A 19,319-nucleotide genomic window follows, 5' to 3' on the forward strand; every position below is an offset into this window, starting at 1 on the left:
TTTTCATCAAAATACTTTAGCAATTTGTAAAAATAAATTAACTAAATGATTACTTGAGACTTTTAAAAATCACAGAGCAGTGAAAGATTAAAATTCCAAACTAATTTATTGTAGGTTTTTGTTTTTTTTCTGATGTTCAATTGTACTGGGCAAGACATTAAAAGGTATCCGTCTTTGCGATTCGATAACCAAAAAGTTCTTCGTGCATCAGGTCCTAGGACCTAACTTTTTGAGCACTTTTCTGTCGTTCCACAGATATATCACAATAAGTATAGCTATAATTTATATATATTGAGATAAAAATTATTAAAAGTTATTTTTAGTTTAAAGAAACGATAATGGCAACTCATTTTATGATCCAGATTTTGCAAATACCAAGGGACTGAAATATAGGTAGCCAATGCTCAGTTGTAGTAAGTAAAACTTTAATAAACAAATTTATATATCCATGTTATAATAAACAACATCTAAATTTGAAAAATTATATTTCTTTAGATTACTGATACTTCATCATAAAAAGATAATTGGTTCAAAGTATTATAGTTGTGGATATTATAAACTTTGCTTTAAAAAGTAAACAAAATTAAAAATAAGTAAAGTAATTTTAAAATAGAACATAACAAAGATCTATACTATGAAAATAGAAACACAAATAATTTCTAAGCAAACTTCACCTTTTTTCTTAGTCTTACTTGAACTAGAGTTATCTATCATAGTATAAACAATAAAAAATAGGCGGACAAACAAATTCTTGACGTGGATAGCTATTGATATATCGTGGACTTGGATACATCCGTACAGACGAAAGCTGATGCAGAAGTTCTGACGGACGCTCATAAGACAAGGTAAAATTGTAAACATAAAACTTTAATTAATTTTTAAATTTTTCTCTTAAGCTAATTTCTATCTGTAAAGCTAGGGGAGGGTAAAGGTTTTAGTCGATGGGCTAGATATATAAAAATTAAGTCCTTGGCCGGCTTAGCATTTAAATTTTTTCTAATTCAGGAAAACTAACGAATCGGTTAACTAATTTGTACAAAATGGTAAATCTATGTGAACTTTTTCACTCTACCGGCCGTACGTATCAATGGCTATATTAAGGGTTCCAATAAATCCCTAGAAAAAATTTAAAAAAATGTCAAAACCCCTAAAATCCCTAGGAATTATGTTATTTTTCTTGGTGATCGAAATTTGAAAGCCAAAACAGTGACACTACGTGGTAAAAAACAAATAAATTTTAACTCCTTTTTTTAAATTAAAATTCTTGTAGTTTCAGTACAAAAACGTGAGTCCGTGGTGTCACCTATATACAATTAATATATAAATTTTTTTTAGCTATATCAAACACAATTTATCTGAAGTTTGCTTATTTAAATAAAGTTATAAATTAATATTTCTGAATCTTTCTAAACTTATTATTAAGATTGTGTTTATAATATGTTCATGAAATATTTTACTTTAAGTACCTTAAAAATAATTTTGTAACGTTTAAAATTCATTGTTTGTTTTATTGATAATTCCCTATAAATTCGCTTATTATATGGATTTACCTGTAACTGATTTAAAATTTATTGGGAACCCTGTATACTAAACCAATAACTTGGGTATTTCTACCCTTATGGATAAGTAAAACTTTACTAAATTTTTTCCCACTACTTGACACAATGAAATTTGTTCAAAATTTTGCTTTTTTTTTATAATATTTTCTTTCCAGTTTGCTATGGTTTAATTTGAAAATTAAATCGTTTTTTTCATTACATAAAATCTTAAGATTAAAAGAAAGATCCTGAACTGGTAGAAATCTAGTTTTTTGATTAGGTAGACCAGTATTTTAACCTGCTATCCGTGAAGAATACTCTTCTTAAATTAAAAAAAGTGTTTTGAGTGTCATTTATAAAGATAAAAAACTTAAATAAACAAAGTTATTTTTTTTAATTAAAAACGAAAAAATATTTATTTATAAAAAATTATAAAAATTCATAATAAAAGAAAAATAATCACTAATGTGATAAAATTTCACTTAAAAATTTTTAGATTGTAATTTTCTTATTAAAAGCGATAGTGTTTTAGAACTTGTGCAATTTATAGATTATTGCTTTAGGTGTAACTGTTTCTTTAATTAGTAAGCACAATTTCTGAGTATTCATTGTTGAGTACGTTTCCTTAATAACTTACATTAAAACTTATTTTTGAATAATGGTATAATCTTTTTAAATATCAAGACATTTATTTACTGTAGTAAAAATTTTATAAAGATATTAGTAAACTATTCGTTTATGAATTATACTATACTTATTGTTTTCTCAAAAAATATTTATAAACAGTGTCTAATTTATTGATCTCATTAGTATGAATAGTACATCTGAAAATTACATTTAAGCTATTTAGTCTAGAAGGTAATGTGAGAAAACATTTTTTCTTAAATCAAAAAAAAATAAAACAAATATTAGTATAAATAATAATACAAAATAATAAAAATAACTAATTTTTATTAAATATGCAGAAATTTTTGTTTACATATACTGTTGGTTGTTGCTAAAGACAAAATAATGTTTATGCATGATCTAATGGCATTATTATTTATAACCTTGTATTCAACATTTTAAAGTTTAGTTAAAAAACTCTATCAATTCTAGTTAAATAAAATTTTCTCATTTTTCATTCATTTTCTTCTTTTTGTCAGGGGCCATGTAAGAGGGTTCAAATATGAGAAAATTCATAACTCTACAATTTATATTGTTAAAAGAAAAGAAAAGGCTTTATGTTAAGAAGTATCAAAGAGTTGTTAAAATTTAAAAAAGTGCTTTTAACTTATAAATTACATACAGAACCATAAATATCTTTGGAGATATAGTCTGCCACTTTTGCACGGCGTCTTTTTAACACCGGTCGTCAAATCAGAACAGTCCGTCACTATAACTCAGTTGGTCACTTTAGCAAGGCGCGTCGCGTTAATTTAGCATAGTGGGTAAATTTTGCACGGAGCATTGTTTTTGCACGTTAAGTCACTAATGCATAACGTCATTTTAGCAGGGGGGTCACTTTTGATAGGTGTCATTTTAGCACAGTGGGTAAATTTTGCACGGAGGGTTGATTTTGCACGAACTAAAGCTTTTCAATAGAAGGGTTCATGAATCTTTTTGTTCAACTTATATCAAATAAATATTAATACTCTAAATTTGCATTAGTTTCCAGCTTGAATTTTTTTTTAATTTATCTGTTTGTTTTTTAAGTAACAAAAGTGTATTATATATTTTTCAGTACTTTGTAGTTGTAATTGTATTGAATATTCTAAAAATACTTATTATCAAACCTAAAAATTAAAAGTTTGTAACCTAATAACCTTATACATATTTAGCTAAATTAATAGTACAATAAGATAGTAAAGATAATATATAATCAATTCGACAACATTTTTGAGAAATAAAGAGAAAACTGAGATTTTTTGAAATTAAAAAAAAAAACTCAAAAATACAAAGAAGCAAAATTATTTAAAAAAATTAAAGTCTGTTTTTTTAGAATTTTAGTGTATAATTGTTTTTGATATTTTAATCAAATTATAATGTGTTATTTGTTTATAGCATTGGAAATATGATATTTTTAACATTATAAAGTTATCATTATATTTCTTACGCTGGAAAGTTTAGTAAAACTAAGATAAGCCCTCAAGTATTTACCCTATTTAATCAAGTTATACTAACAAGTTTAATTAAAAACTTGATAGTTTTGTATTAAATTTTTGATAACAACAATAATTTTTCAAGTATTGAATTTAATTTCATACAAAATATACTTGTTTTAGATTAAATGTAGTCTGTGGATTTAATGTTATCTTTGATACTAACAAATATATAATTTATGGTTTAGCACTTGTTTTATTTTTGTATTTATTTTTCTTCCCTCTTAGTTTTGAGTCTGGTGAAAATTTATAGAGAAAAAAGCAATTAGGTTTTTTTGTGCAGGAAAAAAATATTTTCATTTATTAGCAGTATGTAGAGATATACTGTAATATAAACTAAACTAACAATATGAAACTACACTTTCTAAAAATTAATTGAATGCCTGATTCTGTATTATCAAAGTTTAGCAGTTTATTTGAATTTCTGAATTGAAGTTAATTGAAACAATTAATGCTGTGTATTTGTAAGCTTTTATTTTAAATGTACAAAAAACCTCGTAACAAAAAACGTTACATCAACAAACTACAGTTGTAGTAGTTTCAGCATTAAACATTTTAAGAAGTGCACGCAATAGTTTACATAGAGTTTTCTCTGTAAGATTATTGTTAAGTGTTAAACCATTTTTCTATGTATTTTTTGTTCTGATTTTTAATAATGTTTTTAATTGTTTTAACAATTTTTTAAATTATATGTACTTTATTTATTTGCTGTTTAAAAATTAAATGTACGTCAGGAACCGCTGTTGTTTTTCTTTTCTTAAACTAATGAAAATCAGGTAAAGTACTGATTTTTAACCTAGTTGTATTTACAACAATTTTATTTATGATATTGCATGCAATTTATACTAAATTAATATACTTCATATCAGACAATTTCCTGAAGACCGTTATTTATTTAAGTTTTTGCCATGTTATTTAAGTTTTAAACTGGTTTCCATTTAAAGTATTTTATAAACCTATTGTTTTAAAATTAAAATCTCCTCTTAAGTATCACAAACAAACTATATTAAATTGAAAATTTAAACATGAAACTAAATATACTTTTTCATAGATAACATTTTGCATTACCTTTTCATTCAGTTATAATTTGTATAAATTTCCATAGTTACTAAATTAACTTTATGATGTTTCTTAAAATTTCTCATTAATATTATAGATCCCTGAAGATGCCAGTAGAAATTCTGAGTCTCAAATTCTTAAGGTTGAAGAGTTTTGATAAAACAACAAGGCACCTGTAAATTTACAACATCAGGCTCCCGACTCACCTTACGATGATGCGGATGTTCATCTTTGGGTGCCGCTCTTAAAAATTCTGCTGAATTAATGGTATGTTTTTAAATATTTTGTTAACAATTGAACACTTGTTATATCTGTTTGAAATATATTTTCGTCCATGTGAGTTATTTTAGAGTAGATTAGGATGTAACACATTTATTAGTTTGTATGATCATTTATATTGTTTTTCACAATTTACAATGCTCGTAAATTCAATGTAAAAAGTATTAAATGATTAATTTTAAAAAAAGAAACAACGACTAGCTTCGTTTTTTATTATCTATTGTATAAGATTTTAAAATACCAAAACAAATTCCCATCTCATAAACTTGAATTCCGTGTTGTTTTCCATGCAAATGTATTACCAAATGAATAAAATGTATTAGGACGTAAAATAAAGCCAAAGTCATGGTTCTACTTAGAAAATAAAACTGTCCACTAGATAGATATCTAAGTTGCCAAAATCTTAGGCTAACCATGTCAAACCACTAAGATTAACTCGACTAAGAAAAACAAAAAATAAAGAGAATTAAAAAGCACATATACTTCTGAAAGATATTAGCTGACTTTCTATTTATTTATTGAATCAGTTAGTTTTTCTAGAATATAATATTTGTATTTTTACAATAAATTTAGTTATTAATTATATTTTAATGATATCTCAAATGTTGGCCCATTATAAGCAAGTATAAAAGCACGTTTTAAAAATATGTTTAGATTAATTCAATATATTTTCAAACTATTTGTATTTTGTTAACAAACTTTTTACTTAATCATTTTGTTTTTGTTATTAATTAAACTATGGTTTTAAGCGCGTTATTAATAAACAAAATTTTATTTTGAAATGAGTAAATAGTAATGGTACTATTGTTTATTAAACGAAAAAAAAAGGCGCTAAAATATTTGGTCCTAGGACCTTGTGTACGAAAAAATCTTTCGGTTATCGAGACATACACCAGGATACAGTGTAAAGTCATGTACAGGACATGTATTAAAGGTCCAGGAAATGGTATTGTAAATTAAAAGGTCTTGATTAAAGTCAAATCAAAATGTTTAAGATATAATATTTTTATTTTTAATTACCTTCCCATACAAAAATATTTAGCGTCTTAACTACTAATTATAAATGATTGAACAATATTTTTAAATTGTTTTAAATATAATTGAGAACATAAATTCAAATAAATATTTGATCTATAAAAATGATAAATGTATAAAACATATTTAAAAAAATAAATTTAGTCCTACTTTTTAAGTTCGCGTGTCAAATTTTGTAAATTTTTCAAAAATTAGAACCTTTTTTAAATGTGTTTGATGTGATTTAATGATAGATGGTCAAATGGAAGCTTACTTTATTGGAGAGTAGAAAATTAAATCAGTTTTTTTTTGTAATTCAAGGCTATATTTACACTTTTAAACACTGAGTTTGATTTTGTGATGTTTTTACTGTTACAAAACTTTTCTAAATTATGCAACATACTATTTAGTTTCAATCGGCTCAAAGATTATACAAAACTCTTCTTATTTTTTGTCGCAAAATGGCAGCGGAGTACTGTTTTTTTATTTGTGTCAAGAATTGCACAAGTTGTAAAACTTTATATGCGACCATTTTCAGCTATGTTCAACTTCAAAACTCACTCAAATTTTTTTATGATTTATAATAAAGATTAGCTATTAATAATTCCTAAAAAAACGAAAAACTTTATTAAATTTCTTACTTTTTTTATAATTTATTGCCCTCCTTCCCTTTTTTAATATCACCCAGATATTAGATATTTCTGAAATATTAATTATGATAGACTAAACATTGTTAAATTACTTACAAAAAAAAATACCATGATGTTTCTTTTTGTTTGCTGTTCATTAAAATTAATAATTAGTTTTAAAAGTATATATAAGTAATTAAATTTAATTTTTTTTTGCTCTTGATTAGTATTTTAATGTTAAAAATTTACAATGTATAGACTAGTAATTTAAATTAAAACTGCTTTTACGTAAGGTTTTATTGGTACTTATCTATTATATTTTTTTAATGTTAGACTCTTGTTCAGCATAACTTGTATTGGACATTTAAACCAGTACTTATTTTATAAGTTAAGATTGAATAAGAAGTTACACAATTATTTAAAACAAATATTTAAAAAAAGGTAGATTTTTATGAGTAATTTTTGAAATGTTTTATTTTGATTTATTAATATATGTTTAAAAACATAAAAAGATGGTCTTTGCTTTGTAGAAAACTTTTGACTGAATTAAGTAAAAGAGAAAATAGTACTATACAATTCAATAAGTTTAAATTTAATTAAAATTTCCAAAAACACAAAAACATTTGTTTGTTTTTTGTATAAGTGAGTTTATACAATTAGAAAGGAGTCAATAAGACTACTCAGGACCTTCGATTGCTAAACATACTACACAGCTTAGTAGAATATTTTAAAATAACTCAGGCTGACCTAAATTTAGGTAATTTATCAGACTATCAATACAACTAATACTAAATAAGCATTTTTTGTAAAAAAAGAATGGTTTAGAATGTTCCTAAATTTTTGCGAGTTCTTGAGAATTAAATGTAAGTTTCTCAGTCGTCAATATTTTTTTTTAATTTTGTTATTTTGTTGACTTTTTCTAGTATTTAAACTTTATTAATATTATATTTAGGGTTTTGAATTTTTTCGGATAGATTTTGGTCGTTTTCTTTTAAAAGCGGCAAGAAGTAGATAAAATTTAAATATATGTTTAAAAAGCGTTTTCCAGATTTTTGAAATTGTTATTAATATGTTACACCTAGCGTTTAAGTTGATCTTCTTATTGATTTTTTAATATAAAAATAACAATGTTTAAAAAGGATTTATTACTATAGCTAAACCGAACACCAGTACTATAACATTAATATGTTTGATTATGTTCTTGTAGAGTTATGCTTTGTTTTTCTATGTTGTAGGGTTGCCAAAAAACATGAAAACCTGGAAAAACCTGAACTAACCTGGAAAAACCTCAAATTTTGAGAATTTAGGCTAAAAAACCTGAAAAACCTTGAATTTTTAAGAATTATAACATGTTAATTAGTCAAATTTCGATTTGTCACAAAAAATCTATCCTATAGATAACTGTTTGCTATCATCAAATTTTTTTATTATCAAAAATACATTTAAAGTAACTTTACAGTATCTTTTCAATGTTTTTAAACTATTTCATACAGTTCCTTACCTTAGACCTAATTTAAATTGAAATAGACCCAAAAATGTGTACTTTTAAAAACCTAAGGAAAAATTGCCAAAAACATTTTGCATCCCTGAATAAGTAGTCTATCTTTTAAGATATACCACAGACAAACAACTTGATTGTAAACAATAGGTAGCAACACAATTCAAAATATTTCTTATTTTCATTGTTTTATTAGTATATCAGTCTGTCTTCTAAAGTTTTTCGTAAACTAAAAATTAAAAAGGTTTAACAATTTAAACAGAGTAGACTAAACAAAGTTCTAGAATTTATTTCTCAAGCAAGGCATTCTAATGAGTTAAATTATCATTTAGATCAAAGTAAATAAAAGTTTATTAGTTTTTTAGTATCTGACAATTACAGTAACAAATGTAAAAAAACAAACCATTGAGTTGGCAATAATTAGAAGATTTCTATGACATCTAAAAACAAACATTCTTGGTTAAACTTAAGGAAACTTTAACAAGAAACTTAGTTAACAGGACTATAGCAAAATGTAAATAAATAACCATTTAGCTTGTAACAACATGCAGATTTCTACGGTTTTTACTGTATTTTTGCTTCAATTTAAGCAAATTTTAAGTAATTAAAAAATTTAAACATTAAACAATTCAGTTACCAGAGCTTCTATAAATTAATAAATATTTTATAAAACATTTTTTAATTATAATTTTACAAATCTTAATATTTAAAATTAAATTACACTGTTTAAATATTTAATAATTCAATTAACAGGCCGCAGCAGAAGCGATGATCGTTTCAGGGATGCCTCAAACACAAACGAGGGCGGCAACTGACAAAAATGAAAGTTCCCTGCTCTACTCGGGCCAACTGACCGACATAAAACAAGTGCAAAGTGAAGGCAACACAATTAAGCTGTTCGACGTCGAAGAACCATCAGAGAGAGAATTGCAAAGAGCGAGATTCTACTTTTATTTTGTTTTTGATAACTTTCGGATTGACTTGCACAAATTATTATGTCACCAAGGAATCTTGTAACTTACTTGAAAAGTAGCAATGTTAGTTCAATGTTTTACTTAAACTGTTTTCTAAACTAAAAAAAAACAAGTAAGAAGTTTTAAATATGATAAATATAAATATTTTAAAGTACAAAATTAATTTCTATATGATATATAGTTCACATATTTGTTTTATTAAGATATACAAGCATTTCAAACATCCCTATAGTACAAAAAATTAACAAGAAAACTTAGATTATATTTTAACAAACTTTTAGGGTAAAAACATTAATTTTTTATTTGACAAACTAATTGTTCAAATAAAGTGTTAAAAATTATAATTCTAAAATATCACTAGTGACTGAAATCTTTTTTATAAGAGAAACTAGTGAGTCTAAACCAGGGTTTCCCAAACTTATTTACTAAATTGCCCCCTTTTCAGAAATTTGAAAAAAAATCGCCCCCCACGATTTTACAAAGTAGTTTATCTCTTGAGTACAAAATTTTAAGCCAAAAAGGTTGTGTTTGAAATGTAATTCAGTCCGGTACTTCTTATGCACGCAGTTTTGGGCTATGTTTAAAGTAGTTTACAGGGCTTTAGAAAATAATCTACAGTTATTTCTTATAAGCCCAGTAAAGTATATAAAAATACTTAATTATTAAAAATCCTTTAGTAACTTGTAATCAATCCTTTTTAAATATGAATTGTTTCAAAAATAATAAAACTTTTAGGTTAGTGGTGGACAACTTTTGTAGTCAGCAATTCATATTTACTAAAAAGTCTTTTCTAGTTTCAACTCGTTAAAAAATAAGATTGCGGGCTGCATAATTTAAAAAAATAACGTATAAGAAAATAAAAAAACTGAAGGGAAATTGTAATAAAATGTTTAGTATTATTGTGATCTAAGAAATACTATTGTGAACTGATACCCAAGTTGAAAGCGTATTTCAAATATATTAAGTATCAAAAAACTAATTTTATTCATTTTTTCAGAAAATAGTTTTCAAGTTATTTAGCGGGTCAAAATTTGACTGAATCTGAACCGTATGCTAACCATCTAAAATCTTAACTGAAACCTGGAATTGTAATAGTCTCTCATAATGAATTTTGGACATTTAGTAGTTACTACTAAGTAACTTATTTAAGCCGCACAAAATACTTAATTTTTTTTTATAAATAGGCATATTCTAAAATTACTATACCAGAGATTAAAAAACTATAAAAGAATGAACAGTTTATTTTACACATAATGAAATAAATATTAAAACATAATTTCTGATCTAGTTTGAGGAAGTTTGACCGACTGATTGATTATCTCACATGAAAAGTAGTTTCATCAACATCTTCAGTTAATGCAGTAAAATTATAAATTTCAATGCAAAGATATATTATAAGCAAGTTAGCTGTAAAGTTAAAAATTTAATTTTAAACATTTTAAAATATATGTTGCGTAGTAGAATACCATGAAATAGTATTTGACTTGGAATAACCTTAAGGAAACTAAACCTTAATTCTAACAAATTTTTTTATCTTAATTTAAATTCAAAAAAAATCAAATGTTTTACAGTTAATTCTGTGAACAGATAGTAATCAATTAAAAAAAAACTGTTAATTAGGTTAAAATTTTGTTTTGTAACTGTAGCAGTCTTTTTGATGGCTTATTTAATTGTGTTTTTTTTTCTAGCTATTAACCTATAATAATTTATCAGAGAAAAATAGTGAAAAACTAAAAGCTAGTGTTGAAATATTAAAATAAACAACACATTCTAATTGCTAAGATACTTTGAATTAAGATAAAACAAAAAACAGTTGTATTAATAGTTTGAAAATCCTCAATACATGAATTTCTTAACAATAATAAATCAAGTTAGAAAATAAAAATGAGTTTAAGAATCTTTTTGATGAAAAATTTTAAGTCATCTCAAATAAAGACCTTAAATCTATACTCTTTTAAAACCAAAAAAATCTTTTTTGACATAAAAATTTTAATGGTTATCAAGATTTTTTTATTTATTGAATAAACAGATTAAACAAGATTAAATAAATATTTTTCAAACAAATATTTCAATCACTATGCTTTAAAAACTTTTAGTGTAATGTAAAACGACAAATATAAACTACAAAATTAACCAGGTCAAAAAAAAAACTATGAACATTTTTAAAACATAAACCATCTAAAGTTTCAGTAGACTTCCGCTTAAGTTCGCACTTTGAACAAAATCGAAAAAAGGCGAACTCAAAAATGCATTATCATTTATTTTTAGAAAATGACATATTTCAGTATGTTATATGCAATAATGTTATGAATAAACATGAAATCCACTAAAACATAAAACAAACATTCATTTAAAAAATAGATCTATATGAGCTATAAAATATTTTTTTTTTGTTTTATTGATACTTAGTTAGTAATAGACTTTTTTTTATCTTAAACTTAAGAAAATATAAATTTGCAATTTTTTAGGTAAAAAGTGCGAACTCCAGAGAAAGTCTACCGTAATTAATATTTATTAGGCATTATGCAAACCTGTTATAGAATAAATAACTTAATAAATTTTTAATATAAAAAGACTACTTAAATACAATACAAACCAGGTTAAACAAGAAGTATTTCAAAAGATCAAATAAATAAAAAAACTTTCATAAAATAATGTCTGCTACTGAATTTAAATATAATGCGAAGGATGAGGTTCATGAATTCTTGCAAGTTTTTTTTAATCTGATTCTAAATCAGTAAAATAAAGCTTTAAGTCACCTCCTTTACAAATATCTAGATTAGATCTTCTGCTCAAAATGTTAATAACTGAACTGAAAGTTTTTTTAATACCATAGCTAGAGGAAAATCTATAAAGAACAATCTAAATTTCTTTTAAATGATTGGAAGCTTTTGTCTTAGTTTTTGTTGAGTCTAAAAGCTTTAAGATCGTTCTTTGGAAAAATTTACTTTAAGTTCAAGGTCAGTTTGTAAGTCTGAGAACGTTTCCTGTAAGTCGTTTACTTCAAAAAGATCTGCCTCAAAGGAATCTATATTTTTATCTATATGATAGCTTTATTGTGACAAATCGAAATTTTACTTTTTGATAATTCAAAATTGTTAAACATTCCAGATTTTTCCAGGTTTTTTTTGCCTAAATTGTCAAACTCTAGGTTTTTCCAGGTTTTTAGGTAAATTGGCAACCCTGTATAGTTTTATTTCTTAGTCTAACGTAGTAAATTTTCAAAAAACAATAGGAAATATCATGAGGTGATACTTGATAATAGACACCATAGATTTTTATAAACCATTTATGATCACAAATAACGTATATGTCAGGTTATAAAATGTCGAGATGGATTCCGATCGTCTATGATTTATGTAGTTTTTAAGTAAAAAAATATATGAATGAAAATATGTAATTTACTTGAAAGTAGGAATCATAAGCAATTGGTTATTTTCTATATTTTATAAAAACAAAATAAACTTTTTTGTTTAAGTTTTACCTCAGGGTCAAATATTTAATAGCAAGCTAAAACTAGTAAAAAAGCAAGATAAAAAGTAAAAATTTTATAACTGCCCAAAATTTTAAAATCGCCCCCTTTTCGCCCCCTTACTAGTTATCGCCCACCCTTTCGCCCCCTTACTAATTATCGCCCCCCGACTTACTAAAATCGCCCCCAGGGAGCGATATCGCCCACTTTGGGAAACCCTGGTCTAAACGAAACTTATATGCTACTAATTAGTTTAAAGTTAGTTTTATTTTGACAGTAATAACATGTCAGAATACATGAGTTAATAAAATGATATAACTAGTTTGACAAGGCTATAACTATTTTTTAGTTGTTTCTTAATGCTTGATTAGGTGAGTTAATGTACTATTAGAAATATATTTTTAAAGTTAAATAGACATTGTTGTATAATAATATAAATTTGAACAACTATTCGCAGTCGGATGCTTAAGAAACTTTTGTTGAATATTTCGGCACATTCATACAATTATTAAAGAAAAATAAAAAAAAATTGCAGACAAGGACGCAACTGCTGTGCATGGTTGCCGAATCAACGGACTTGAGCGATGTTAGCTTATTTTTTCTATGAAAGTTCAGTCTTGATAAACATGTTGAACAAATTTTTAAATGCACTATAAATTAAACTATTGTTAATACTTATCAAGAAAACTTAAAGTAGTTTTTTAATGATTGAATTCTTTTTAGTATAGATATCATTTTTTAAATTAATAATTAAATTACACTTTTTCCAGAGTTGTTAGTATTGCGTTTTATATGTAACCTTATGTTAAACATCAATATTTTAATAAAGAATTTTAACAATACCTTATAATTTGTTTTATTCAGATGTTTTTATAATAACTACATTAGCACTCTTATGTTTTAAACATCTTATAAACAACTTAAGAGTTTATGATTATTACCTAGGGAATAGTGAACGACCTTTACTTCTCGATCAAACACTGAAAGTTAATGAAGCTTCAACTTCTCTGTTGAAAAACACAGCCACTTGCCTGTCCCTGCTGATGAATAAGTTGGGCGATTTGAAGTGAGTAGAACCTTCCTGTCATGATATTTTTAATTTTTACGCACTAAATAGTTTAAATTTATCTTGAAAAAAAAATTACCGTTTAAAAGTTTTACTAGATTTGTGTTTACTATTGTTCTGTAGTACAAAATTGAAAATCACTCATTGTGAAAATAGCTAAAAAAATTATTTAAGTTTTAAAGTTTCAGTCTTTTGTTATAATAAAACAGTAACTTAAGTTGAGAAAGCAAACTTTTTTGATACAGTACTTTGTATTAATTGTAGTTTTACAATAAACTTTTAAAGAAAAATGTGATATTATTTGGTACAATACAAACCAACTACAACACAGAAAAATCTGTCAATATTAAAACAAAAAAGTCAAGTCAAAACTTTCCAAGAGGTCGATACTGAAGCAGTGGGAGATTCCGAGGCCGAAAGTAAGGCAGGCGGCGAGGGAGGGTTGTGAGCACATTTGCCAGGAAAGGATGCGAATTACAATAAGAACGAGAAGAACTCTGCCACTTCAAGGTATTCGTGTCAGAGGTTGTTTTAAATATAATTGTGTATGATTTTATTATAAAGATAACATTGTAATAAATCTATGCATGCATTTTTGGATTACATGTTTGATTAAGCTATTAAAGTTATTGTTGCAAAACGTTGTTGATTTATATTAAACATTGTTAAAGTGATTGTTTAATTTTTTTAAGTTATTGATATTTTATGTCAGAGGTGAGTTGATTTTGGTTTTAATATGTATTTTTTATGTAATTTTGTTACTGTACTGAGAAGTTTGCCTTTAACTGAATTAAATACTTAGCTGAGGATCAGTGTTGAACGCAGAAACAGTTATTTCAAGAAAAAGTTATTTTGTGGAGAAAAATTAGATATATATAATTTATTGGAAAAGTACGATTTTAAAAATACTGGTACATATGTTTCATAAAGCTAAACGCTTTAACTATCAGCCAGTTCAATTTAAAATAAAAAGCACTTTACTAAATAAATAGAAGCTATCAACAAAATCGGCGAAAGTCTGCAGAACAAGTCCGGACTTTCGTTTGCCGTGAGACAAGCTCAAATTTAACAAAAGGGTTGATCATGCCAATTCGATCATCAGACCATAGACCAATAAATAGAAGCTATGTAAAAAGTGTTCAAGTTTAAATAATAACCTTATTATATATATATATATATATATTAAGATTTATTTCAAGATTTCAAAACTTGCAGAACTCGAGGTTCGTACTTACGCACTCCTCAACTGCAAAATAAGTTCAAATTAAAATACAAAACAAAACACTCAAATAAATGTTCAAAATTTATGCATAAATACATTGTGACGTAATTTTGAAACTGTCAAAAATCATGCAAAACTGCTTGTGAAAAAATATTTTACCTATCGACAATAAAGTTTTTTATTAAAAAATCCCTTAAAGTGGGCTCCGCGATAAAAAGTTTAATTTATTAAGTTAATCAACTTATTTCTTTATACACATATATATATATATATATAATGCGAGAAACTTGTTACTTGTTTTTTTGAAGTCCGTTAATGGTGAGAGAGGCTCTCCACTTTTCGTAGGTGCCAATAAAAAAACTAAAACACATAAAATAAACTTCTGCTTGAAACAGCTGTTTCTTTCACGCGTCTTCAGCCGTAGGTAGAAGACATTTTTTAGTACATGTTAGTGTATACAGTACATGTTAGTTTGATGATAATCGAGCTGTTATGATCTATGGCTTATGTGTTTTTTTGCTTTTGAGCTTGAGTAACCAAAAAAAAAGATCCTGTTACATTAGAATCGACCCGATTTTACATATTGTATACTTTTAGTAATAAAAGGAAACAACTAGAGTTCTCTACTTGGGTTAAGATATAAACAAAACCGTTAAATTTTTAAACAAATTCCGTTGTAAAACAATGTTTAACTCTATTAAGATCTTTAATTATAATTAATTTTACATTAATTAGAATTACTAAAGATATTTAACAGTGCTATATATTGGTTCATTACGAAATTAAAAAAAAACAAATTATTTAGCTTAACTAATAACGTTACTTATAAAACATAGTTTGTCAACTCTAAAATATTTTGAAAGTAAATGTGCCAATTTTTTAACTAGTTTTAGTTCAAGTCAATACTTTTTTTTTGCTCTTATAGATGATGCAAACATTCAAAAGTGAATATATGGAAGATTTGTTCAATCTCATTCTTTCCTGGGTGGCAAAAGCTTCAAATGTCCAGGTTTGTATCTTTCAAATGTGGTGTTTTTTATTTAAAAAAATGTTTTAAGAAAAATAAAATTTAGAAGATTTTGTAAGCGAATATTAATGATCGACTTTTATATGCACATATTGAAATTTTTTTAATATGTGCATATAAAAAAAATAGATTGTGCAATTCCTTGTAAAATTATTCACCACTGATACTGTTTAAAACATACTGTATTTTGAAAGTTAACACAAAACCAATACATCGATTAAAGAAAGTATTATGCGTTTAAAGCAAGTATACTTTGTTATGGTTAAAGGGAAAAAATTAACTGATCCTAAGCAGGACTAGTCTGGACATTTTTGTTTAAAATGTTAAAATAATTTACTTGTTTTTACTATTTTGTATAAGTAAGTCTTGTAAAATTTGAAATAAAAATATCAGTTATAGACATATAAATTATTTAAAAAATATATACATTATTTTGAGATAAAATAATGCAAATAATGGACAGGTTCTGGGCAAGACATGTCTGGACATTTTTGTCAAGACGTTTGAGACCATTTTCCGCATGAAACGCACATGTAATTTAAAAAATATATTTTTACAAAAACATTCACATTTTATCATTATAATTTGGTGCTTTATGATGTCCAACCATAAAATTATAACAAACTTTAAACTTAGAAGCTCGGTTTTAAAAGTTGAGTTCTAGTATTTGTTTACTTATAAAAAATTTTAAATAGTGTTTTTTTTATTTTAATCAACATGATTTTTAGTGTACTTTTCTTTTTTCCCCTCATCAGTATTCCAGTTAAAGTAAGGTTTTGGTGCCCGGATCCGGCCGTAGTAGAATAAACTTTAAAAAACAAAAGTAATAATAAATTTCAAACAGTAAGCTGTTAAAGGCGCTGCACGATTGTAAGCCGAACCCGAACAACTGCGCCCTCAAATGGCTGCAACTGATGGGAAGTCACGTGTCTGGTGGAAAACACAATGACAATTTCTTCAGTACAAGATGACAGGTAGTTAAGTAATATATTAAAATGATATTATTATTGCAAGTTTATTGTCCATATGATGGACCTAGGCATCTAAACTTAAGCCTCAACCAGAAAGACAAGTAACGAAAGAAATCAAAACTAAAAATAATACAAAAAGTACATTGTTTCAAACAAAAACGAAAACATATTGTAACATAATACATATAAATTTTTATACTAACATAAAAAGAAAATTCTTTAACCACAAACATGTACTTGTTTATGCTTTGATGTAAAGCGGTCAATCATTAAAATTTTAAACTCATTAACGGACAAAAAAAAATAAAAATCTAAAGCTCCAAGCACATTAAAATAAACTTGCCAAACAAATAGTCATTTAGTTTATTGAAAAAAAACTCATCACTTACGATTAATAGAGGAAAGGCGCTGCTTTTAAATTGAACTATGGACTAAGTTAAATCTCAAAATTATATCAAACATCAATAAAAAATTATTTCTGGTTTTACTAACAAACACTTTTATAAAATCAAACTTTTTTAACTTTGATCGAAATTCTCCAACTTTTTTGCAAGAAATTAATTTATTTGGAAGTTTGTTCCATATTTGAACTGACCGATAGAAAAAAGAATTATGCCAAGCCTCATTTTAAAATGATGCCTGAATGTAATTTTTTTGCGATTTCCTCTTAGTAAGTAATTATTTTTATAAGGTTCAAAAAGTTATTATATATTAATTGTAGTATCACCGTTAACTAGTTTAAAAAAAGTGATCAGGTCAAATTCAAGTCTCCTTTATTCTAAAGATTTTATATTAATTTTTGTTAATCTATCAAGGTAAGGCGTATAAGAGATAATGCAGCAGTTGAAGATTAATCTTGTATATTTTCTTTGAACAAATTCTATATGATTAATATTTTTTTTTAAGTTTGGAGACCAGTTTGGTGTATTGTTAACCAACTTCGGACAAATGTAAATGAGAAACAGCTTTTTAAGGATGTTTATATCCGTAGATTTAAAGCTCTTTAAAACTTGTAGTTGATGCAGTTCGGTTAATGTGGTTAATATGGTGGTTACATTTATGATTTTCAGCAACAAAAATTCTGAGATCGTAAAACACTTTAGTTAAATATAAGTTTCTATTGTTTATTTTAAAGTCAAAAGCAGAGATAGTAATGGTTTTTTTGAAATATTTAGAACTTGACATTTACTAGGGTTTAAGTTTAATTTTCTTTCCTATAGCCAGTTATAAATTTTATCTAAGTAATTCTGTAAAATTGTGTTCGATTGCTAAAATTTTTTGTGTCATCTGCGAAGAGGTTAATGTAGCTGCTAATATTAACTTCTGAAGCTGTATCATTTATGTAAATTATAAGTAGTAGTGGGCAAATAACCCCTCCGTGAGGGACTTCACTAAAAATAGGTAAAGATTATTAAAACGTGTTGTTAATTACTACCTTTTGAGTTCTATCATTTAGAAATTCTTTGAACCAACTAACTAGACTGCTATGAATTTTGTACTGCGATAATGTTTTAATTAATTTAAGATGTGAGACAGAATCAAAAATTTTTTTGTATCTGTATAGATAGAATACTTTATTACTATGGACTATAGTGGACTTACTGCTTAAAAAAAGACACCAACCAAGAGTGTAAGCAATCTATTAATTGAAAACAGGATGTTCGGTTAGAGAGAAAAGCAAACTGTTTAGATGAAATTAGGTTATTTAGAAAAAGATAGTCAAGTGTTTTTATAAAAATTTTATGTCCAAATATTTTACAAAAGCTACTTGTCAAAGAAATTGGTCTGTAATTTAAAGGGTTTGACTTGCTACCTTTTTTGTGTATTGGTATTACATATGAAATTTTCCATTGTTTTGGTACAGATGTTGTAGCCAAGGAACAATTAAAGATTAGTGATACTGGAAAAATTATAGAATAAATAGTAAGATTAATAAAAACAAAGGAATATTATCTGGATTTCTTGTCATTTTATCTTTTGAATGGTTAACAGAAATAACTACAAATTTTTCACTTCTTGGCAGTCTTTTTCAATAATTTCAATTTTTTTTTTCATCATCCTTAATAAAAACCCTTTGAAAGACCATATTCAAATTAGGCCTTATCAAAATCGGATACTATGTTTAATTGTTTACAATAATATAAATACAGAGAAAGCAGGTGCTATCTTAACCTTAAAGTTTACATAGCAGTAATTTTTTTTCACGTTGTTGTTCTGGAGAAAACTTTTTTCATGTGCCATATTATAACTTTTGAATGCTTTTTAACATTAATTTGATTTTTTTTTGTATTGTATCATCTGCTTATCTGATTTATATTATTTATAGAGTTTTAGTTTTTTTCTCAATATGTTTTTTATACTAAAAGAATATTTTTTTGATTTTCTGTGATGTTTAGTTAAAGGCACAAACTGTTCGATTGAAAAGTTTA

The 19,319-nt window shown here is 25.7% G+C and overlaps 1 long non-coding RNA gene across 1 annotated transcript in view; it reads left to right on the forward strand.

Moving 5' to 3' along the window:
• The first annotated feature begins 735 nt into the window (after positions 1–735).
• LOC145847398 (uncharacterized) overlaps positions 736–19,319 on the forward strand; it is a 32,308-nt gene continuing 13,724 nt past the window's right edge. The window contains exons 1-8 of the long non-coding RNA XR_014371268.1: positions 736–845; positions 4,836–5,005; positions 8,912–9,195; positions 13,062–13,190; positions 13,550–13,670; positions 14,002–14,195; positions 15,818–15,901; positions 16,764–16,893. This is a non-coding gene — a long non-coding RNA (uncharacterized LOC145847398). The remainder of the gene's footprint in view (positions 846–4,835; positions 5,006–8,911; positions 9,196–13,061; positions 13,191–13,549; positions 13,671–14,001; positions 14,196–15,817; positions 15,902–16,763; positions 16,894–19,319) is intronic.

The sequence above is a fragment of the Thalia democratica genome, chromosome 1 (assembly GCF_965202585.1).
Source record: "Thalia democratica chromosome 1, ktThaDemo2.hap1.1, whole genome shotgun sequence".
NCBI lineage: Eukaryota > Metazoa > Chordata > Thaliacea > Salpida > Salpidae > Thalia > Thalia democratica.